This window comes from Erpetoichthys calabaricus, chromosome 17 (assembly GCF_900747795.2).
Source record: "Erpetoichthys calabaricus chromosome 17, fErpCal1.3, whole genome shotgun sequence".
In the NCBI taxonomy this organism is placed as follows: Eukaryota; Metazoa; Chordata; class Cladistia; order Polypteriformes; family Polypteridae; genus Erpetoichthys; species Erpetoichthys calabaricus.
This window is the reverse complement of record NC_041410.2, coordinates 19,331,428-19,357,190: the sequence shown is the minus strand read 5'-3', so window position 1 is coordinate 19,357,190 and position 25,763 is coordinate 19,331,428. Positions and strand designations below refer to the sequence as shown.

Below are 25,763 nucleotides of genomic sequence, written 5' to 3'. Positions count from 1 at the left end.
CTATTAACTGCATTGAAAATAACCTGGCTCAAACATGACAAAATAAAACTCTTCTGACACCAAAACGCAAGTGACACAAATGAAAAATGAGTTTCACAAGAACCAGGAGATAAGAAGAAAAAAAAATCAAAGTTAAAACGGACCAAGGTCAAAACCAAAAAGATCAAAGAAGCCAAGTTAAAAGAGGAGCCCAGTACACATCCCAAAAGAAGATGAAAACAATGCAAATGCAAAAAAATCCTGGCTCACTAGATCACTGCTTACACTGTTTTTTTGAAATAAAGAAACTTGGATGATTCGAATAGCAGTCTGCTATCTTAAACAGCAAACAGTCAGTGAGATTATGCATCAAAACCACTTAGCGACACCTGGACAATGATGACCAATAAAAAAAAAATCAGAGTGCAACAACACTATAAACAAAGTTATAATTATTATAAATAACATAAAAGAAAAATAAAAGTACAAAATATGCACAGAAATTCATTCGGCAGTGCTCAAATCCATAGAATCATGACAATAGCAGTTCGAAAAGTAGGAATCGTTCATTTAGAAAGACTGCTTTCAAGAACACAAGCACTATACAACATGTCCATTCTACAAATATAGTTTAGTAAATGTATTAACCTTTAAAATGTATTAAACATTCTTTTTTCTGACCTTTAATACTCCATAAAACTGCACCTTACAGAGGGCAATGTGCTACTTGGCAAGTCTCTGTAGGAGAAGCAGCCCTGACTGGACACTCTTAACTCTTGGCCACTTTACAGCTGCTGATTTCTCAGACTGCCCCTCACTGGACTGCAGGGGGAAACTTGGACCCACTTGGAAAAAGTAGAGAAAGATGGGGAGAACAAGCAGTCCAGCCTGAAGTAAAGCCAGGCTCTTGAGTCCAAAATAATACTCTCTGCAACACTGTGCCATCCAGTCCTAATTTGTGAGTGAATCGTTATTAGCAGCAAGCGTACAAACCAATCCACTTCAAAACATTCAAAATAAACTTCATTGTTCCACATATTATTTTGGCTAATTCAATAAAGCAGAGATATAAATTGAAAAATGCTAGGGAAGCTTAGAATCTTGTATTGCATCACAAATATTGAAGTAATTTATTGAAACAATTTATATTTGTTGATATTGCAGATTAATCATTACACACCTCTTGACTTTACAGTAATGTAATTTGCATTGCTCTTTGCTTGTTCAAAGTACAAAAGGAACTATATAAAAACCAGCCTACTACTAAACTGAGATATACTTCTGAAGTTAAGGTTAAAAAAAAAACATTTTTAAAAATGTCTGCTACTGGCTAAAGTATCAATCACAGTAACTTCCTCTTTTGTGATATCCCAGTTCCTTCCATGTGCATAGCAGATTATGAAAGTTATAAGAGTCAGTTTCTCACATGCCTACATTTTGATAACATGTACGTATGATCTAGCGGTTATTGTGTTGGACTTTGACCTCCCAGGTTACCTACTGTATGTAAGTCTCCATCTATCCAAAAAAAGAAGAATTATTTCTATATTTCCACACTGACACATAAAGTAACTCACACAAGGTGTTGTACAGAGTTGATAGTAAATGATAGAAACGTACGCATCCCATAAGGAAAATGGAAAAAGTTATAGCAGCAATCATGTGCCACACAGAATGATAAGACAAAGAATCTATTTGGATACTATTATCAGCTAAATATCTTTAATTTCCAAACCTGCTCATTCCCATATATGGTTGTGGGGTCAGCTAAGTTACTATAATCATGAACCCTGAAGCCAGTCAGCATTGCCCCATATCAGTTTCAACCTACAAGCCCACCATGCCAGTGAGTTCATTACCCAGCACTGAATCCCAGTGTAATTCAGATTGTGACAAAAGCAACAATTAATACAATGACTAACTTCTGAATGTCTGAAACTGTGAAATCCACTCAAATTTAAACAAGATTTGAGATGCTTACCCTAGGTTGGTGATGGTATTGGCAGGTGCTGGTTACAATCTGTTTCCATCTGCATATGAATTCCTTGCTTAGTAAGAGTAGCTGTTTACTTACGTATATTTAAAATGAACTTGGAAGCATGGGTATTAGTCACATATTAGGAAACTGTTAGTCAGTTTTGGATTCAAGCCCATTGTTTCAAAAATCAAGCCTATAATACAGAGCATTTTGATTGACCGGATACGTCTCTAAAAGCCAAGATGCCTGCTTTGTAACAGCTATGAAAAATGACAGAAAGAATGGATATCAATGGATTATTATACAGTGGAACCTTGGATTGCGAGTAACTTGGTTTGTGTTTTGCAAGACAAGCTAAAATTTTTAATAAATTTTGACGATAAACGAGCGAGTTTTACAAGTGCTAAATTCACCGCTACAGGCCAGTTTTGTACATCTACTGCAGCATACTGTCTAAATAAACCAATCTATTTTATAAAGCGTTTGCATGATTACCTAAAGCACTTTACTCATGAAGTAACACATACTGTATATTTAAGCCATGTGAGTAGAATCAGGATTAAAACTTAGTCAGGAGTACGGACTGTCCAAACTGCCAAATACACATCACAGGGAGTTCTTTTATTGATGCGGTATGTAGCAAAGTAGGCCATGATGTACTGCAACTACACAAGGAGTTCAGTTAAAGTTAAAAGTATTACCAAGTTTTCAAATACAAAACTATGTTAAAAATATGCAACCAGTAAAGCAACTTTGATCATCTACATCTTGAACAAAATTTTCAAAGACAACCTGACAAGTTGAGCATACCACAACACAAAAAAGCTTCCGATTGCACAATAGCTCTCATTTCATTGTTCCCACTGACAATAGCTAGTTCTACCTGAAGTTAAACAGAGAATGCTTCAGACAGATCTGCAAGGCCTGACTGGCTGGCTAGCATTCAATTTTCACAGGAAAAGGAAACATGTGACATATAAACGCTCCATCCATAAACACGCTGCATCAGATATCCACAGAAATAAACAACAACAATGCACAAACTGAAATAAAATGAAGGATTAGGCCTGTTCAACGCCTCAATCAAACACGTCCCAACAATAAATATTAAGCATTGCCAAAGCAGAATGGTACACACTCCACAATGGCTTCCCACGTATGCATGCCAAAAGAGAGTGAGTGTCAGAATCACTGGCCACCTTTAGCCCCGAGTCATCTTTTTTGTCCATCTCCCTCCCTCAGGTGCGGTCTCAAATAATTTACTAGTTTGTTTGAAGTTCTGGGGGCTCACCAATAAGACCCCTTTGAGAAATATTAAGCCAAACTTGGTGACACATCACAATTTGTATTCTTTCAGATTATTTTAAATTAAATCATCTTGGGTTAAAGAATTTAAGTTGTATTCATCTTAAAAAAAATCCTTATCTCTATATATAATCTTCATTTGGATCTTGATCTTTGTTTGTCCGCGAATGAATCAGAAGAAGAAGCACTAGATGGCAGTAGAGAGACAGCTAAAACATAGGCATTGCATTAAGAATCTCCTCCAGGCTTATACTACTGAAGACTGTAGTACTCCAGTCACACCTCACAACACAGACTTTCAAACTAAACAAATTGTTGTGCTTTAAATTAACTAATCTTTATATATAATCTTCATTTGAATCTTGATCTTTGTTTGTCCACGAATTCCACGCATGCGTAGACCACCTTCCAGTTTAGTACGTTGTTGTTACTCACGGATGTCAACAACGTGCCGGAATAACGAAAGGGGTGGTGGACAGTGTTACGCTGGTTAGCTCCTGAGGCCTGGTTAGAGAATGAGATTGCCAAAGATAAAAGGTATGTGCCTACGTAACATATGAATGAAAGAAAGACAGTGGGTAAAATGAATGACAACGTAACAGCACGTTCCGGAAATGATTATTGTTACGTTGTAGCCGGCGAGTGCTGCGTGTCTCACAGTTGTACCCTGGCTTGCTCACATGTCAGTGAAGTGATCCCTATTTATGCTTTAAAGAGCCTGGATACCTGTGTGTCCCCCTTTTATAACCATTGCTCCGTGTATATTGCCTTACTCTTTGGATTGCCACAAAGCAACCTGCGAGATTGGAGAAAGGTTGAGAAGAGATCATGAGAGGAAACGACAGCGTCGTGAAAACGAGACGGACTGTGAACAGAGAGAAGCAAAAATGCTCCTACACCACCACATAATTACTATTCGGACAGTGATTCAGAGTAGGCCGTTCCTATCGAATCAATGTCCAAGGGTTTTCTTTTGTAATTTTGTTTCCCTTATAAAAAATCATAATGCTGTGCGACGAAAGGCCCAGTTCACGACTGGCAGCCGCGTTTAAACAGGGAGCCCTTCACAGACAACTTTAACACGCACAACGTAGTTGGGCGCACATGGCTAGTAACTTTATATTCGCCTTGCTATCTTGTACTGCAGCTTATTACATTACTGTGGTGGTGCTGACTAGGGAAGGCTCTGCTTGAGAAAAATTAAAAACTGAATCACATACAGGTATATGTCAAAAATATAAACAAGGCAGAGAAGGGAATCAAAGAAACACAATGACACGCTCTGTATGCCTTTTAACAGATAGCACTGTGTGCACCACCTTGAGACAGACCACAATGTGTTATGGCGCTAAATGCAAAAATTAAAATGTTTCTGAACATTCACTACTATGTACTCAAGACAAAACCTCTCTTGTCACTAAGGATTCTGCGAAAATATTTTAATTGTTCCTTGGCCATTCAAATTATAAGAGATAAAACAATACAATTTCATGCTGCTACTAGCAAATCATATAGTGTGACTCCAAAACAAAAATAGTAAAAGCAAAGTTATTTTAATTTTGCAAGATTTAAATCACAACAGTTTAGCATTCATGTCAGAGACAGGTTATACTTCCTTTCATATTTACCAACATTATAATCACTGGTGACGTAAACTCACTAAAATCACAGTTGTCTTATTCCTAAACATCTTATTAAGTCTAGAACAAAACAAACACACTGTCGGGAAGGAACAAAGCTAAGAGACACTATGCCTAAGGGCCTATTTCAGCTTGTCAATGTGGCCAATTAGTTACACAAAGAGTCATCTCAAACCTTTCATTTTTTTGACAGGGGGAAAACACAAGCACACGGTGCATAGCACTGCTGCCTGACAGCCCACCATCCTGTATGTTACAATCGCAGACCAATCACTCTCTGTGTGGTATATGTACGTTCTCCATGTCTGCATGGATTTTCTCCATGGACTCTACTTTTTTTCCATATCTCAAAGAAGTTTTGTACCATATTAACTGATGACTCTAAATTTACCACTATGGCCAAGTGTCCCACCTAAGGTGAGTGTCTGCCTTGTGTCCAGTGTAGTCAGGACAGGCTTTAGTTGAACTGGAGGAAGTAAAAACGTAACAAAAGGAGTGATGGATGAAAAATGCAGATTGCTGCATTTTCCTAGCAAAGTTACACATTTATAGGACTGCAGCGTTTTCTTAACAAATCTACACTTTCATAACTTTTCAGAAGATCACTTGAAAGCAAAACTAAAAACCAGTTTCAACCACAAAGAAAACCTGAACTCAAAAGAGCTCTTGTCCTGTTCACCACATAGAACAGCAACATGCCATTTAATTTACTCTAGTAACCAGGTGACATTTAAAAGATATCTTTGGAATGCAAGATGAAATCAGAAAATCCACGAGGACAATAGGCAATGACACACACACAATCAGGAGTGTTAAACTAAGTTCCTGGACGGCTGCAGCGGTTGCAGGTTTTTATTCCTGCCACATTCTCCATTATTAATGAATCCCTAATGCTGATGAAGCATACTTTGTTGTCTTGATTTTAAGTGTCTTGCATTTTAATGGTTTAATTTTTTCTTTAAACGGCAGTCAAACAATAATGAGATGTAATGCAAACCAACGTGTGACCAGGCTAACTTAGATCTCATTTATACCCAAGTCTTTCATACAATATCTGTCTCAATAAAACTTTTTAAAAGATTAAAGTGAAGGTTTGAGAAATACTCATTAGCTGTGGTCCACAAAGCATTTAGATGGTGATATAATTGCTCCGTACTTGTAAAATGTTTATTTTTATACTGTATTGAGGGTTTGTTCTGTTCTGTGTATTGTATTGCATTGACCCCCTTCTTTTTGACACCAACTGCACGCCCAACCTACCTGGAAAGAAGTCTCTCTTTGAACTGCCTATCCTAAGGTTTCTTCCATTTTTTCCCTACACGGGTTTTTTTGGGAGTTTTTCCTTGCCTTCGTAGAGTCAAGTCTGGGGGGCTGTCAAGAGACAGGGCCTGTTAAAGTCCATTGCAGCACTTCTAGTGTGATTTTGGGCTATACAAAAATAAATTGTATTGTACTGTATAATGACTGATGTGGTAAAATGAGACCACTGACAACCTTTAAATTAAATAATAGATTTCATTAACAGCTAATTAGGAAATTGCATCGCTATCCAGGAGTGTTCAAGGCCCCAGTGTTAGCCTCCTACTCCTTGCTGGTAGTGGAAGTTGGATGCTTCATAACTACTTCTCATGTCCTTCTCTGAGGTTGGATACATTCTTATCCTAGTCAGACGTTTAGTGCAACTCCTAGTAGTAATTCTGAGACGCTTGATAAATACGGGCACAGGTCAGACTTTAAGCCTATAGTTTTCTGGAGCACTGAGCAATTGGCACTACTCGCTGTGGCGGCAGGACAATATACATACTGGAAACAGTTTGTGGAAAACTGGACTGGTCCTGTCAGTGTTGGCACAATATAGCTGAAGACCTTCAAGTTTTCTATGTGAAATAAACTGTGCACTGTGTTAACTTGTACCGTGTAATTTTTTTGTATGTGTTCACCAAAAAAAGGCATTGTGTAAATTAAATGATGTCTAGTCTCGCAATGACACTTCACAGGGGGTAGGAGATTTTTAAATAATTACACTGAACATGTCGTATACCCACCCTTCTCACCCAGATTTACATATTAAGAAGGCAAGCGAAAATCTGTGTACTTGAGCTATAAACCTCTACTTAGCCATTCACTCCAAACTCACACATGCAAAAAAAAAAATAAAAAATTGCCGTTTATATTGACAAAATGTAGGCCGCATTCAACAAATAGAGCAGGTTGTAAAACCTGCTTGCATCATGGTTATATTTTAAAGAGCAAAGCCTACACAGAACAAAGCAGCTAGTGTTACAGGGAAAGAATGAGACGTGCATTAAAAAAGAAAAAAAAGAAAAAGAAAACAGTACTTTTAATCTGCATTTTCCAAAATCAGTTTTAAGCAGATTTTCTGATTAAACACATCTCATACTTTCCACAAACCCTGCAAAGATTAGGGAGGGGTGGAGGAAGAGCACAACTCCAAAAGAGAACACAATATGAATGAGCCATCCAGACTAGAGGCCCTTATCCTAAGAAAAACAATTTAGCTTTGAGGATACAATAGCTGCTTTGAGTCCAAGTATCACATGTACCCAGCACTGCTATTTTCCTTACATTGTGCTCCATGGAAGCACTGCCTTCTGTCAAAGAGGAAGTGGCAGCTCTGCTCCATAGGGCCTGGCGAGCTACTTTCACAAGTAATCCTGTACATAAACTTCTCCACGATAGCAAAGGTTAAATGTCAGACAAACATTCTCACCAAAAACAGTTTCTCAGTTTCATTTTGGATAATGACTGCAAAGAAATGTCCTTATTGTTTGTTTACTTTTGCTTTATAGTAAACTATAACATTGAAAGGTCATCTGGTCTGGGCTAGGGCAAAAAAAGGTCCATCACAAGGTATACATACACACACATTTAATTTAGTAAAAAGATAACTCACTTTCCATAGTACATGAAGTAGTCTGATCTAAAAAGTTCAGATGCATTTCACCCATGCATCCATTTTCTTATGCCAAGCAGTTTTAGACAAAAAGCACAAACTAACCTCAAACAAGGAGTCTGTGCATTGGAAAACATACCTGGATGTGAAAGGCCATTCAGAGTAGCCAGTCAACCTAAACTACAAACATTTAGACTGATTTAAGAAACTGTAGAATATCCTCAAGGAGAATGTGTTAACTCCTGAGAGACAGGGATTTGAACCCAAAGCCCTAAAGCTGTGAGACAGCAGCATTAAATGGTGCACAATCATGCTGTCCAATTCATGTCATAAAGGAGATATTTAAGACCATTAAAAAGGAATGAAGGTCAGTAAACTCAAATCTGATGTCAGCATAAGAAAGAGTAGAACCTGGGGTCACCAGGTTTTTTCTTATGAAGGCATGAGTGGTGTGTTTCATGCCTTAAAATGGCATTGGGGGGTGCAGACTGGGCACATATTTGGCAAGTAGTTATAATAATTCCTTAACTGGTTACAGATATGCCAATATCACAAAAACTACAAACAGAAAAAATTACATCACAAATAACACGTCTCTGTAGGAGGAAATGGGAAAAGTGAGTGCAAATTTGTGAGCACATGAAGTCACAGGCATGGGACAGGCAGAGCCTACCACTCATGTCTGGTCTGTATGATCTCTCTGTATTGGATGCGGGCAAATTTCTGATTTTTAGGTTTTCTAGTCATCAAATTTATTCCTTCATTCAAGGAATGTAGGGAAAAAATAAATAAGGGTGAAATCAAAGTCATCTAAAAATGCCTAAACAGTTTTTACATCTTTCAATATCATATGAAGAACTTCCAACTCATTAGATAATGATGCAGCATATGAGATGTATGGAATGAACTTGTCATGTTAAGCTAACCAGTGGAATAAACAACACCAATTCACAACAAAGAGCAGCAGACATTTCAAGGGCTACAAGAGTTTTCCCTTAGCTTGGCGGAGCATGTTACTCATTTTCTCATTCCACAGCTGGGATGATCATAAGATCAAGAGAGGAAGGGGAGTAAACTGTGGCAAGAAGGGCAAGAAACTTATATAAAATACTATATGTACTGTATATATACTGAAGGTATAATTTTATTTGTTTGTATTTATAAATATACAGGTAAAATTCCATTACAATGAACTGCCAGGGAACTTAAAAATATTTCGTTGTACAGAAAATTTTGTTGTAATGAGATTCTGTATTCGTCACTATAGTGCTATCTTCAACTTGCGTCCAGGCGTTTGCAATTATTTCAGTAGCTTCCTTCTTGTTAATTTTAATATCCTTCTGTCTACAAGTTATCAAGTCAAGTTGGGGAGCATGCACTGGTACAGTGCGTTTCCACACCCACTACACGACGAAACAACTCAAGATCCCAGTTTGCAACCCCCCCAGGCAGACATGCAGTCCAGTCTCACCCTCTATCTGTCGCAGCCAGGTGTTACGTGGGTGTCCCCTTGACCTTTGTCCTTTTGCTTAGATATCAGGAGCGCCACACACCACTTTCCAGCGACCTCATGACCCCCCATGCTCTCCCAATCCATCTACTGACTTCATAGGAAGAGTCACCAAAGACATGAATGTCACTGCCAAGGTAAGTAAACCTCTCAACAAGGTCGACACTCTCTCCGCAAACAGACACACTGCTGATGGCTGTGCCCAAAAGGTCGTTAAAGGCCTGGATCTTGGTTTTTATCCAGGACACTCGCAAGCCCAGACACTCGGATTCCTCACTCAGTCTCTCGAGTGCCCCAATCAGAGCCTCCATTGACTCCGCGAAAATCACAGCATCATCAGCAAAGTCAAGATCCGTGAACCTTTCTTCACCAAAAGATGCCCCACAGTCACTGGACCCCATGACCTTGCCCAACACCCAGTCCATACAAGCATTGAACAGAGTAGGAGCAAGAACACACCCCTGACGAACACCAGAATCAACTGGGAAAAATGCAGAGGTCCTGCCTCCACTCTGCACAGCACTCACAGTGCCACTGTACAGACCAGCTATGATATCCAGCAACTTCGGAGGGGATTCCGCAAACCCTCAGGATGTCCCACAGGGCAGCTCGATCAACTGAGTCAAACGCTTTGTGAAAATTGACAAAGGCTGAAAAGAAACTCTGCCGATATTCGCGTTTGCGCTCCATGAGAACCCTCAGTGCCAGGATGCAGTCGATGGTAGACTCCTTAGGCATAAAACCAGACTGTTCCGGTCGCTGGTAGGTGAGCAAGTGATCACGGATCCTATTGAGGACGACCCTAGCAAGGACCTTACCCGGCACCAAGAGCAGTGTTATTCCCCTGTAGTTGCTGCAATCCAGACGATCACCCTTCCCTTTCCAGACAGGGACGACAAGTCCCGTTTTCCAGTCAGTTGGGATGATGCCAGTCTCCCAAATGGAAACAAAGATGTCTTGCAATGCCAGGAGGACAGCCTTACCACAAGCCTGGAGAAGTTCACCCCGGATACCACAGATCCCTGCAGCCTTTCCTCCCCTCAGCTGGCTCACCATCTGTGCCATCTCAGTGAGATTGGGTGGCTCACAGCTAATTGGAGGTTCAGCCTAAGAACTGTGGACCCAGAGATATCCAACGTCCAAGCAGGAGGATCAGCTTTGAACAACTGCTCAAAGTAGCCAGCCCAGCGGGTCATAACTGCAGTGTCATCCGTAAGGACCATTCCATCAGCCGCCATGACTGCAACTCTCCAAGGAACAGATTTAGATGTGCGTAATGCTTTGATTCCTCTGTAAGCAGGACGTAGGTCGGTAGACCACAGATGGTGCTGTCACTTGCTCACAGATTCCTCTAACAAAAGCCTCCTTATCTGCCCTCAGAGCCCTCGCAACCGACCTTCTCAGTTCCCGGTACAGACCAGAGTTGCCATTGAGCTGTGCGCTGCGACTCCACTCGATGATATTCAGGGTTCCCTGCGAGATGAAACACCTCTTTCTGGGAACACCGGTAATACCAACATAACCCTCAGCAACCTTCAGGGTCTTGTCACAGAAGGTCTCCCACATCACATTAGGATCAGCAGTCGTACCCAAATCTGCAAGTTCCTCACACAAACACCGTGCAAACTCATTAGAAACAGCCTGATCTTGGAGTCTGGCCAAGTCCAGCCTCAATTTCCTAGTAGGTGGTAACCTACTGGACCTAAGCTGGATCCTAAGAGTAGCAACAACAAGTCTGTGGTCAGAATTCACAAACTGGGCACTTCTGTAGACTCTGCAGTTTTGCAAGAGCCTCCAGTGTCTGCCCAAAAGGATGTGATCGATCTCCTTCACCGCACCACCAGTATTGGAGTACCAAGTTCAACGATGCGGTTCTGGGCGCTGGAACCAGGATCCAGCGATTTGCAGCTCCTGACCTTTTGCAAAGTCAAGGAACATGAAGCCACTTCCATTACAGTCACCAGACCCATGGGGACCAAGACAATCCTCAAGCCAGCCATGTCAGTGCCACTGGCTGTATTGAAGTCACCCATTATCAGAGAAGTGTCACCTCGTGGGCACTCATCAACCACCAAGCGAAGCTGCGAATAAAATGGCTCCCTCGCCGAGACATTACTCACCGCAGTCAGAGCATACACTGAGACAACAGACAAGGCACCCAAGGAGTGCCATTATCTGAGTCTCATAATACGCTCATTAAAAGGAGTGACATCAGACACCATCGGAAGAAGCCAATCCGCTACAGTAACAGCTGCTCCCCGAGTATGACAGCCATCAGACCGACCAGACCAATAAAAGGTGCATCCACCTATAGAGATCTGGCCAGTCCCCAGTCTGCGCACCTCAGAGAGTGCCACCACTGAAATGCGTAGTTTACGCAGCTCCTCCCACAGCAGAGGAAGATGAACATCTTGCCGGAGAGACAAGACGTTCCATGCGCACACCCGTATGGGCCGCCTCAAATAATACTGTTACCCATTAAGATCTTTTCTGTTTGCTTCAGTGCTGAGCTGCATCAGAGCTGTGAGCCTGTTGTTGCTCCGGCAACAGATAAACAGTCTTCCACAGACGCGGTGATTGCACTTCGGGACGCTCGTCGGCGTGTCGTCTAGTTTGGGAAAGTCTCAAGAGAGTTTAGAAACCTCACATTTTCTTGAATGAGTGCCGCATTAATAGGAATGTTTCTTGAACGAGCATCACTGAACCACATAAAAACGGCTTTTTCGACGTCTTCAAATGCAGCAGTTTGCATACGTTTGCAACCTGAGATTTTTCTTCTTTTTTTGCTCGGTCTTTCAAGAAAGTTGACAGGGTCAATGGCAAAAATTCTGATTTCACTGGCAACGTCTTTTTTCTTTTTGCCGCTATCGAGAGCTGCAAAAATGTAATGGTTTTTTTTTCCCCAATATGAACTGCTATCGTTTTTTCTTGTCTGCCGTTTCTATAGGAGGGTGACAAGGAGTTAAATTTCAATGGATGTTTTTCAAATGTTGATGAGTAATAAGCAAAAGGTATCACTGAAAACCACCAAAAACAAAAACAGCAAAAAAAATAAAAAAATATGAGGAAAGTTACATTGTTTCTGTTCCAGGGAGCGTTGTGCACAACTGAGCTGCGACCACAGAACTAACTGCTCTGTGGATGATTCATTCAAGCATTTCAAGGTCACTTCGTTGTAATGAACGTATCTAATGAATGTACTTCGTAGTAATGAGATTTCCATGGAGTCGTGTCATATGGAGAAAATGTCAAGACCATAAAAATACTTCGTTGTAATGAAAATGTCGTTGTAAAGATATTCATTGTAACGGAATTTTACCTGTATACTTAAACACTGTACATGTGCCCATACTACTGGTAACTTTTGAAAAGACCACCGTGCCTAACAATTTTTGCCAAAATATGTACAGTAGGAGTATCTTTTCATGTTAATATAAAAGTTCACCCAGTAGTTATATAAAATACCAACACATTTTACAAAAATGCCAACAAGAATCTCTGCAAAAGAGAAAATGAGCTGTTTAAGAAGGGTTCATTTTCTTGAAGGTTTCTACTTTTGCTGACACAGCTACCACAAATGAATAAACAGTTCATTATCAACGCACGCAACACTCTTGTACTATTCTGACAGCTCCTTGATCATACACTTATGTTCATTGTTTCAAATAAATAATGTGTCAACTGAAGAAAATAAGAACATTAACTGTGTAAAATGCAATTCAACTCTGCACTACTTCTTTCTTTGATCAGGTTTATGATATTACTAGTCTGTAAGCAGTCATAGGACACAACAGTAGAGGATTTGTTTTGAGTGCTCTTTTGACATTTGTCACTTCAGCCACAAATGCCTAGCAATGTTAATTTGTAAAGAAAATTCTGTTTATTGATGTAATTGTAATTTTGCGGTCCAGTAATATACAACTGTTCCACTGTAATGATCTGATTACTGATAGTTTCTCCAAACACCATAGACTGAACAGTTCTAAACAGTCTTGTTAACCAAAACCAAGATGAAGGGTGCGGGCAAAACAACTCTCCCAGTATTCTATGAAATATCACAAATGAAAGGCTTTTGATTTCATTCTTTGCCAAAAACCAAAAAACATGCATGAAATATTAATACTTAAGATTTTTTTCAGCATTACCTAATTTCACGTTTTGTTGGTAACACATACTGTATATACCTCAAGTGTGTGAATGTAACATTTAAAGCAATGACAAGTAGGTTTAATTCACATTCAAGGTGTGAAGGGGTCTTTGTGAAATACTGAACACACTGACGGTTCTTATTAAAATGCCTACTGGTACCCCCTCAAAAAAAACTGCCATGCCAATGAGTGTCAAGTCACTACATATTTCTGATAGCGAGATTAATATGTATACAAGATAAAGTGTGACATGCCATGCTGCTCTTAACAGGTTTAGGTCCTTTGCAACCCTGAATTTTGATAAATAGGTTTGAGAAACAAATTAATTCACATATTAAAATGATATCTTACTGTTCTTCTATAGTTTCCTCCCGTGTGCCACAGATGTGCCTGTAGGTGGCCTGGTGATTCTAAAATAGCTTGCTGTGAGTAACTGTGGGTGGGGGTCTGGCTTGGGTTAGTGCCCAGGACTGGTTCCTGCCTTGTACACAATGTCACTAGGATAGGATGTGGCACCCAGAAATCCTGCATTAGAATAAGAGGGTTTTAAAAAAATAAAAGGACTGGTATGACATAATATGTTTTCATCTGCTAATTAAATTTTACTTTATCTACCACACTAATACATAAAATTGTAGCAGAAAAACTAAAAATGAGAACACAAGATTAATGCTGTTCAATGTCTAATATATAAAAGGAATATGTAAGCCTTTTTCTAATAAAATTAATCATGTATAAAATAACTTTACTATAACCAATTCAAAACATTTTATAATTACAGTATATGGAAAACATGACAATGTGGCAATTAGAGATTCTCAACAATTAATGATGTTTACTATAATTCACTTTCTATTAAATATGAAAGAGAGACACAAGTGCGTGCATTTTTTAACTAACAGGGATCACTCTACCTGTAAATTCCACTGGAAGCACCCTGCATAATTCCAGTGGTCCAGTAAAGCCTTAATTCTGTGTTTCTGATATGGTAAACCAAAAACTTATGAAAATCTCAAACAAACAAAAATCAGAAAAATAAATGGAGATATTACTAGAAAAGCACTGTAGACACGTCTCTCATGTATGACCCACACACAACTTAGAAATGATCAACTGTGCTAGTGTATGCAGGTCACTCTAAAATCGTGAACAGATATTTTAAATTACAGTATTAATCAATGTCTGCTTGATGAAGTCTCTCTGCTGCGCACTCAACACGTTAGCATTTTTCAAATACCTAAAGTAAAACCTAGAAACCGGATTAGACCCATCACTTTAAAAGCTGTAATATGCTGCATCTCAGCACAGAAGGAAAAAGAACTCCTTGCAAGTTCTCTGTCTTGTCTTGTCCAAATAAAGCATTGTTCACTCTACTCAAGCAAAAAATGGCATAGCATAAATCTGTGTGTTGGGACAGTAACATGCCATGAAATTGTAGGGCTTAAAAATTTGAAACAATTATCTATTTCATATGATAGACCTATATAATAATACAAAGTTCCAATGGCCTTAATTGGAAAAGGATGAAAGAAATGGGTTAATTTAACATTTCCAAAGAAAACCGCTAAGAGATTATGCCAATTAATAACAAATTGGGGCAGTCACAACTGTTTTGATCCAAAAAATGTCATTTCCAGTTACTTGTTGATGTTAGTTTTAAACGGAACTTCAGACTTCGCCTTATTTATCAATCATAGCCAGTGCCAAACCAGCAATGCTTCATGGACACATATGAGTAGACAGCAGATGTGGCACAGCTACCTAGTTACTCTTCTACATATGCAACAAATGTACTTAAATAATATTCAGTCAGTAACATAGAAATGTTTGAATTATAGACATTAACACAACCTAAAAGCACACAAGAAAAGCCCCAAGGGCCTCCTCCAGATTACTGATACTTACCACTATAAGGGTCATAAAGTATCTAACATTCTGTTTAAAACCTTCACATCCTGAACTAAAAAAAAGGAAATCTGTCATTAAACATTGACTTGTTTCCTTTTCTGAAACAGTTTCATTCCTCAGCTGAAACCTACAAAAATGTATTATGGCACTTCACACCTGATTTACATTTTACAAGCTACGAGTTTATTCCTCAGCAATACCTATCAAGTCATTACTTGGCCTAAAAGTGCCTTTCTGGGGTTGCTGCATACAATGGTATACACCCAATATTCCTAGGTTTCCATGTTCTCACACCTTTCATTAACACCAAAGCAGACAGTGTGGAAAGGCATCTCAGAAACTGGATTTTAATGCAACAGATTCAGTCCTGGATGACACAGAATCAGGACGCATAACAAGAATACAAATTGTTCTGCTAATTAAGCCCAAAGAAAACACATTTTATTACCTGCTAACATGTTAATGCAAGGAGAGCAAAATAAAGAGTGACAATTGTGGTCAACCAATTCACAGATGTAGCAAGTTAAGTATTTGTGCAGGCAATTAAGTACGTATTTACACAGCCAGCCCAGACTGGCCTCCATCCCATTAGTCTGAGCATTTCCATGAAGGTGGTAAAAACAGATTCACCTCGGAGCACAGGGATAACAAAGCACATACTCGGGTGCATTTGGGTGCCAGATGGTATAAACAAAAAAAATGAAGGACATGAGGATTTTAATCAGTTGGTGTTTTTTGAGGACTGGGTCAGAAAACAGGATATTAACTGGTACAAAACACATCTTAATAATCTAGAAGAGCCAAGAACTTGGTATGATGTTTAATGTAAATGATGGCATCGCATCCTAGTGCTGAGAGGACATTTACTGGTTCAGTGGGACAAGCTCTCCCTACTGGCCTACCAACACCACCTGCGGTGGAACTCTGATGGCAGCCCATCTTTACCTCCTAAAAGCTAACACAAATCAGGCTGCAAAGGTCTATGATACCTCATATAAAAGTACAAAGTGAAGAAATTAACTCTAATCCAGAAGCAGCAAAAAGTAATATGAAAATGAAATAAATAAAAGTCTGAATTACCACATAACATCTTAATTCAAGGTGTTCATGAGAAATATAATGATTTAAATCATGAGGTAGAAGTACATAATAAGAATAATTGCATCAGATATTTGAAATATTACAATGTGTACTTCAATTTAAATGTCTGAAGTTTCGATATTCTCTACTGTAACAGAAATTTGTAATTTTTCACCCACTGATATAGCCCAATAGATGGCAAGCAATGGATCAAAAACAACATCATGTTCATAATCACTGACCTTGATATTGTATAAAATGATACTCTACATGCTTATGATGAAAATTTGACATTTTTAACTTTCTGGGACCACCAGTACAGAATCAAATATCAAAACTGTGATCAAAATCGTTATCAGCAACCTTGAAATACGTATAAAACAATACTCCACATTAGTGCTGGGAGGTATCCCGGTTCATACCGAAAACCGTTTTTTATTTGTGTTATGATATGGATTTTTCTTATACTGCAACACAGGTTTAAATAGCATAAACAACGTTCGGAACGTGCCACGGCAGGAAACTGTTTAAGGGGGTACCTTTTCTACAGCTACACCACTAAACACGCATGCAACGGAGTACATGCGTTAATGGAGGTATTGGGTGGTGAAAATGGACAGAGAACATTCCAAAACTGAAGCTGTAGCAGACGATAAAGTTGAACATGATGACACAGAAGAAATTTTGCTGAAAAAAAAGGAGCCACGTCTGTTGTCTGGAGATTCTTTGATTTTAAAAGGTCGGATGTGGACCAAGCAACTATTTACTGCAAATGCTGTCGAGCTAAAGTTGTCGCCGGAGGCGGCAACATGAGCAATTTGTTGCATTACCTTAGTCGCAAACATGCTTTGGAGTACCATGAATGTATGGAACTAAGATTGGCACCCTCCACGTCCTCAGGTAAAACTGAAAAAGCTGGAGGACACTCAAGTCAGACGTCACTTGTAGACACGTTTGCTAGAGGACTGCCTATGACAAAAAAAGCAAGTGGTGGATCGAGATAACCAACGGCATTACAATCCATATAGCTAACGTGTCAGTGGACAGAGATTGTTAACATTAACAGAAAGTATAGTTGGTTTACAAAAAATATTTACTATTTATTCCTTTTCTAAGACATGTTCAGTGCAATACAACTTTTGACAAGCACCTCTGGATATTTTACTAAGTCTAAATACCTCTCTGGGTGGTTGAACATATGATGTCAAAATTATAGTTTAAGTTGTTTGCAAAATTTGTTCAATAAAAAGTTTCTATATTTTGATTGCAACTGTCATGCAATGTGATTCCTTCTCTTCATTAGTGCCACCCCCTTGAAAACTATCACTTTATGGGGCCATGCAAACCTGTATTAATACTTGTGTGCACATTAAAATGTTGATTTTGTACAATGTACAATTCTCATGATAGTGGAATAGGTTGTTCTTAGCCAGTCTACTGCAGTGATTGCAGTGGAAAATGTGGTTAACATCCACTCATGCATGGGGAAAAAACTACCATTGAATACCGTGAAACTGGTATCATTTTGAAAAATACCGTGATATAGAATTTTGGTCATACCACCCAGCACTACTCCACATATTTATACTACCAGTGCCCATTTGTTCAAAGTTTTGCAAAAAAAGAGTAACTTTTACTCCTCTGTTATCACATAAGGGTGATCCCCTAGGATTAGCTGATGTGGCCTGCACAACTTCAGGTCCTTCTGATCATTTTTGACTGGAGACACGTATTGGTTTACTTGTTATCATAAAAACGGCCTAAAAATGAGTGTTTCTTGTGGTCTAGCAGGCCAGCTAAAAATCATAAAAAAAAACTTGATGCCAAACATAACTATACATCAAGACAAGTTAAATGGTATATCATATGTGGGGATTCTCTTATACTGCTGAGTCAAGATGAGCCAGACAACAAAAAAACATTCATTAGTAATTCTTATGAACACAAAAAAATAAGTGGTTAAAAATATAGTTCTTTATTTACATTTCATTTATGTAGTCAAACATGCAGATAACAAGGGTGTACAAGCAGTCCTACAAAACTTGTACATGTGGAGGGGTAAAGGATGACTGATTGGACGTCCAATATGGAGAATGAACAGACATTGGCGTATTTCAGACATCTTTTTATAGTTATACCATCAAAATGTGTTTCCCATTGCACTGGGTGGTTCATCATGTGGTGTTGTAAAATCAACACATGCTCCCAACTTAAGGTGTTTCGCAGATACAGTAAAATCGCCCCCACATTCAAACAAAGTGAGCGCAGGCAGGTGAAATGACTCTCGGGTCACACTGTGAGGGAATGAACTGGGGTCTTTGTGGTTGGCGGCCAAACTCCCACGTAATCAGACTGAGCTACCAAGGTTCAAGGGACTTTTCAAGGTCAGCCTAAAAGAAATTGATATTCCTGTAATAGTTTTAATATGCTGTTTATTAAATTTGAAAGAAAATTTTGAATATACAGAAGAGATAGCAAAAATATAAACCGGATTATTAGTTTGTGTATTAGTACGGTTATTTTACTCTGTTATTGACTTTAACAGTAGAAGGTTTTTCTAAAACATTACAAAGCACAGAACTAACGCAATACAGTCGACCCTTGATATACGACTGGCCTGACATGCGAACAACTTGCTTTATGACCAAAATTTTAGTTTTGAATTACGACCCGAATACGGTCACGTGTATCCGCTTGTGCGATTGTAAACAAACAGCCGAGAGCGTTTGTAAGCGTCAGTCGGAGCCCAGATACATGTGTTGGTGGACGTAATTTCGGTCAGTGCAGTGATTTATATAATTTATTTCGATAATTGCTAAGGAAGGAAGCGAAGGTAACGAAAGCGATCACAATCGAAACGAAGAAGGAAATTGTGTGAAAATATGAGAGTGGCGTTCATGTGACCCATCTCGCTAATATGTACAGCATGTCGAAATCCACCATCTCGACAATTTTACAAAGAAAAGATTTGTATAAGGGAACTCCTTCCAAACAATAACCACCTTCCATTTCATTCTCCTCCTCCTTCCTTCCTGCAAGCCAAAGATGTCAACTTAAATGGTGAGTACAGTATGAAATTGTTGTTTCTGGTAGGCTAGGCACTTTTTATAACTTTTTGGTTAGTACATTAGAAAAATTATTGGTGTTTTTGGTAAATTATGCACATTATACAACCCTTTTCTATTAAAAAAAAGTTAAGTAAGTGTTGCTGTGGGCGGTTTGGAACACATTAAAGGCATTTCCATTATTTCTTATGGGAAAAATAGTCTTGACTTACAACCAACTTGAGTTACAACCAGCCCTCGCGAACGAATTGAGTTCGTAAGTCAAGGGTCCACTGTATTTTCATAATGTGGGACTCATCATGGGCCACACAATGAGACGCCGAAGAAAAGAATTGGCAGCCTTGGGGTTTACAGTTCAATGCTTCACTCGCTAGGCCACACACACAGTGTGTGCAAAATGCACCCTTATCATCGCTGCCTCCTGGTATATTTAAAAAAAAATGACATGCTATGTATACGTACTTATACCGAGTCCCATTTAATGCAAGGCCTTTCCATGCATATTTCTGCAAAACAATGAACGTTCACAAAAATCTTGAGTCTTGAGGTGGCAAAAAAAATCACACAGTGTGAAGACTTGACTTAATGAGTCAAAAAGTTAATTCAAACACTCATTTAAAATAAGCATAACTGTAGTAAAGAAATATCAAAAGGGGAAGTAACTGAGTTTGATGTTTTAATTGGCGATTTCTGATAAACTCTAAAAGGTGATTTGATAGCTTAAACCAACAGGAAGCGCTCCCCTGGATAAACTGGCTAATAGCTAACCGAGTGCGGTAGACGAGCAGAATGGCCTCCCTGCCTTCCCTAACTTTGTTATGTAAACAACTACATGACAGCTAACGTTTTTTAAGCACAGGAACAGTTTAGATGTAAATCCCTTCAATTGTCAGAGTCCTCAGACACCCCAAACAACTTCAGCAGCATCTTTTTCTTTAAAGCTTCAAATGCGGTTTGCTATGTTCTGCTCACGATAAAATGTATGAGGGGAGAAACTGTGCTTTCACAATGTTACTGATAGGATTACCTGCTTATCAAGTTCTCTTGAGAATGAAAACCGACCAGCTGAGCAATCTCATTCCTTAATGTTCTGCAAACATTGCAGATGGCTCGATTTTTAAACAGCACCTGTAACTCACATAACTACAGTGCAGTATTTCAAATATGCAGCTTAAGATTCAGGAACTGTCATTACAGAACAAGTCACTGAGATGTAGGCGTTTGTTCAAATAAAAGCTCTGCTGTCACTCACTTCATTTTTATATAATTATGAAGCTCAGAGCATCTTACACATTTGCAAATATTTATTCTCACATGTGCTTTTCTCGTCTGTTAATTCCAATGTAGAGCCACTGTAAAAAGGTACATTTAAAATTATTTTATTTAAATAAAGCTCCATATAATATTCAATAAAACTAAAAGCCATGGTGAAGTATGCATCTTTATCTTTTATTGTTATAGACATTTTCTTAGTTATGACACCACAAAACCCACTCAAGCTTTTCTAAGATGGTGAGCATTCAGAAGTGTGTTGGATGGACGTCCTAGCAGTCTGTTCTATTAATCAGAACACGCGTATCCAGCACAGGCTCATGTGGGAACCAAAGCCGACTGCCAGCAGCATTTTGCTCAATGCAAGAAACAACAGTGGAAAAGGTGCCAGTTCATCATGGGGCACTCACACAAGTCCAGCTTCCATCCTTCCACACTCTTAAAAATAAAAGTACTGGAGTGGTTCTTCAGAGCAATGCCTTTGGGGAACCAGAAAGATCCTTTATTTATTTAGACTTGTATAACAGGCTTCATACAGTAAAGAGCCATGAATAGATGGGTAACAGATTTGTGAAATATCAATGGCTCCATCATACAGCAACACAAGTCAAGTCGAGGTGTCCTGCTAAATTGCCTACCATCCCTTAAAATATTTTATTCTTTTTTTCTACATATTAGGAAGTTTTTCAAAATGTAAAGAACCAATTTTATATGCAAATGACCCTTCCCAGAATAAAATGGTGCTTTATCAAGCAAAGGTTCAACGAGGAACCACACAACCCAACACTTTTTAAAAGTGCCCCCATTTGCCAACTCACTTGTCCAATTCAGAGTCATGAGAAGCCAGTGCCAATCCTCACAGTATGGCAGGAACCAACCTAGGATGACACACGCTTCTGCTGGGCGAATTTACAGCTGCCTGTTAACCAAAAAGGCACATCCATGAAATGTAGGAGGAAATGCATGGAGAGTGACACAAACACAAGGAGAACAAATTGACTCCACACAGACGGTGCTGACCAAAAAAACTAAATTCTAACCAATTTCAGCTTCTTCCAGATGGTAGGAGTTACACCAAGTATTATCCATTTTCTTGGCTTAGTCTGTATATGTCTAGAGGTTACCAAAACATTCCCAAAAAGAAAGCAAAGACACAGCGCCAATTTTAAAATTCATTATGTACTAAAAATTTTCACATGCAAAGATGAAGAATACCTGGATTTAATGCAGGTAAAAAAACACTTAACATTAATAGAAGAGGTTAGCAAACGCCTATCAAATGAATATTTATTTTACATAAGACAACTGTAAAACAGTGCAAACATACAATGAAGTTTATTTTATGTAAACGTAAAACCACAAGATTAGCAACATGAATGACCATCCACCACTGTGAAATTTAACACAATGACATCTACTGTTAATCAAATTCACATTCACATCCCACAGCTCTAGTAAATGGTGTAAATTTGTGCAAGTGTGCATAGTAACAGGCCACTGTCCCATCCATACTGGGCACTTATTTTCATTGCAGCTGTGATAAACTTCAGTTCCTCTCAAATGCGTAATTGCCAGCTGGCACACAGAGAGATAAAGGACACTGTGTTTGCCCATTGTTTCCACCCGCAGCTCTGACAGTTGACCATGCTATACGAAAGTGCCCTAATATCAATATCTGTGATGGACTGATAGCTCCTCCAGGTTTGGTTCCTGCCTTAACCTACTGCTACTGGACTAAACTGAACCTCCCAAAGAACACTCTTTTTCCAAGGTATGGGTACAGAGTAGATATTTAGGTATTCCCCTTGTGAGGAGTCATAGGCTTCAAGCTTCCTCCCATGTAACAAGCACAAGCACTATGGTGGACTAGAAACTCTCAGCTGGGTGTGGTGAAGAATATCTTGTGATGGTCTGGAGTCATGTCCACAGCAGATTCCAGTCCTATCCTTCACTGTGTCTGTACTAAAATGCGCAGTTTCATGAAAAGGACGGATTTTTATTTGGTTTCAAAATGTTAAATGCATTGTGAATATCAGATTTGATTGATCCTTGATATAAATAATAAGTAATACGCCGCCTCTCTCAGCCAAGAAACTAAAATTGTTTCCGATTTTGAATAGAACACTACGAAAGTTATTTAAACAAGAGCGCATTTGTAAACAGGGGATAAAATGCCGTGCGTAATAAAACATCACGAAATAAAAGACCTCGATGATTCGCTTAACGTTAGATCTGCAGAGGGAGGGTGAGAGTGAGAGAGAGAGTTGGGGCACTATCACGAAAAATAAATCATATTAATTTATGGAAAAGTAAAAAAATAAAGCTTTTACGAAGAAAAGTTGCTACATCTCCGCCGCGTCCGGCTGAACGCCCGTCTGCCCGGCTATCATCGGTATCGGCACAGTCTTAAAATCAAGGTTGTTCATAGTTTGTTGTTTTTTTTTAATTATAACACAGTTATTTCATTTATGGGTGCATATGAGAAAAGCGGTGAAGTATAGTGCTCGGGGCAAGTCCAACTCTGCCGTAAACACCGAGGATGAAAAAATCACGGCGCCTTTATCTTTATTTCTTATTCTGTAATCAAATGAATGAATTCAAAAAATATTTGTGAAACCATATGTGTCCCACACGGCCACGGCAAGCGTACAAGTCCGTAGAAGTGTCACTTTCAAACGTTTAAGGGAAAAAAAAATTTGCCAGCAGGCACTCAGTGTCCGGAGCAATGCCCTCCGAGACCGCGTAACTTGCGAAAGCCTGCAAGCCTTAAACTGTTGTTGTTTTTACTGGATTATCTAAAATCGGCCCAATGGCTGACACTTACCGTGTGTTTTTTAAGTACTGCTTTGCTTTCGACTTTCAACGGCATTTCACGATCAACACACCGCACGCCATCCCGCGGCAGCTCCAGACTCCGAACGATAAACTTTGACGGGACTCAGACACCACTCAGTTCACTGTAGCTGCAGAGACAAGAGCCAAACCCCCAACGGAGGAGGTCCCGCCCACTCGTACCCCACTGCTCATCGTGATTGGCTCGGCTAGGCGGGCTCGTGCCAGTTAGGCGACCAGGTAAAAAGTAACTAGGGTATCCTGGCAACTCGGAGGTGGGTTGGGGCCCTGGAATGCAAGGCTTTTGCCGTCTATGTGAAGTTTAAAAGTCGTAAGTTTAGATTCGCACACGCTTACAATCAAAATACCGTCTAAATCGACCTTTTTTTGCTCTCTTTTCTTCTTTTTATTGTTATCACAGCTGTTCTCCTTGGGTGAAGTGAATAAAAACTTTGCACATGCTGTCATCGGGGCCGCATAAGCCTGCGAAGAAAATTACTTGTCAGAGATCCTGCGTTGGAATAATAGATCACAGATGTGCGTTTAATTAATGCAAACAGAAAAGGGCGCAACGGAGTATCAGATTCGGAGACTCGGGGGAACCAAATGTCAATAGTGGAGTGCAAAGCAGGTTTTGAGGGGCGACTGGTGCACAGCAATCGCTATAACTTAGCCTGCGCCTGCCTGGGATCGACACAAGAAAGGAAACACGACGTGCTGGCTAAAGGGCGGCTGCTTAAATTCATTATTATTTATTTATTTTGCAGCCGCCTTTATCCAAGGCGACTTACAAAGCCAGTTATAAGACATACAAGAATGATTAGAAGGTGCAAGCACCAAACACAACTGAGAGCAAGTTAAAAAACAGCAATATTACTATATGATTGTACCTTCAACTAAACGAAGACTCAAATCAGTACATTTCTGTCAGTACAACAGCAGATACTCTGTAGAAGAGTCGCTAAGCCAAAAAGATTTAAGGAAAAAGTGCGTTTTCAAAAGACGCCTAAACATGATTACATTGGGTGCAATTTGAATAGCCAAGGGAAGATCATTCCACAGCTTTGGAGCCCGAATGGAGAATGGTTGTCCAGTCTTGGCACGTGTGGCAAGAGGAGGGAGGGCCAGGCAGAGGCAGAACAGAGACTTGTTGAAGGGTCATATGGAGGGACCAAACACTGGAGATAGTGAGGAGCAGAGCTCTTCAGAAAACCACACATCAAGACAAGAGTTTTAAACTGAATCCTTGCAGCAACAGGAAGTCAGTGAATAGACCAAAGTGGAGAAGGAGGAGTAGGAGTGATTTGAGGAACGGAAAACACCAGTCAAGCAGCAGAATTCTGGAGGAACTGGAGAGGTCAGATAGCAGTTGCAATAGTCCAGCAGAGAGTTGTGTGGCAAACTAAGCGAGGAATGATCAGATTCTATGAATATTATGAAGAAAAACATGTGATTGAGTCAGTGAAGAAATATATTCAATGAATGACAGTAAGAGTCATAACAAGATTCCTGACCATGACTGGTGGTGTAAGGATGACATCTTCAAGAACAATTCTTAGAGACATAAATGTGGAAGAAGAATCAGAAGGCAAGTACAGGATATCTGGCTTTGAAAGGTTAAGTTGAAGGTGAAGAGCATTCTTCCTGGATGAGGTGGAGGTTCTTGTAAGAAGGAAATTAGAAGAAGATCTGTGCATCATCAGTACAGAGGTTCTCTTTTACAATGCTGTCCCATCAACACTGGGCCAGTTTAGTTTTGGCAATCAACCAGGATGCCCTTCAGCAATGTATTGTAATGTTGAAGCCAGAGCTACATCTCATCATTTTGTGGTTTTGACCCGTTTACTTATTGCTGAAACAGAATTTACTTTGTGTGAGTTAGGGTCCCTCTCTAGTTCCAGGGTCCTAAGCGCAGCAAGCATTAACTGCAATAATGACTAATGCGAAAGTGAGGATGAGACCACACAGAAGGTACCAGTGGTGGGAAATTAAGTCATATCAGTGAAGGAGCCACATTGTAAACCAGATATATAGAACCTGATATATAGAAACAGTTTTCTGAATTCAGTTTTATTTGGGTGAGTCACAAGGAGCAGAATCATTTCTATAGGTGCTAAGCAGAGCCATATAAT

At 39.5% G+C, this 25,763-nt stretch overlaps 1 protein-coding gene across 1 annotated transcript in view; it reads right to left on the bottom strand.

Annotated features, from left to right (window-relative positions):
* Positions 1-23,767, bottom strand: part of cgnl1 (cingulin-like 1) — a 102,655-nt gene extending 78,888 nt beyond the window's left edge. Inside the window, 1 exon segment of the mRNA XM_028822808.2 lies at positions 23,624-23,767. The gene's annotated coding sequence lies outside the window, so the exon portion shown is untranslated.
* Between the last annotated feature and the right edge of the window lie 1,996 nt (positions 23,768-25,763).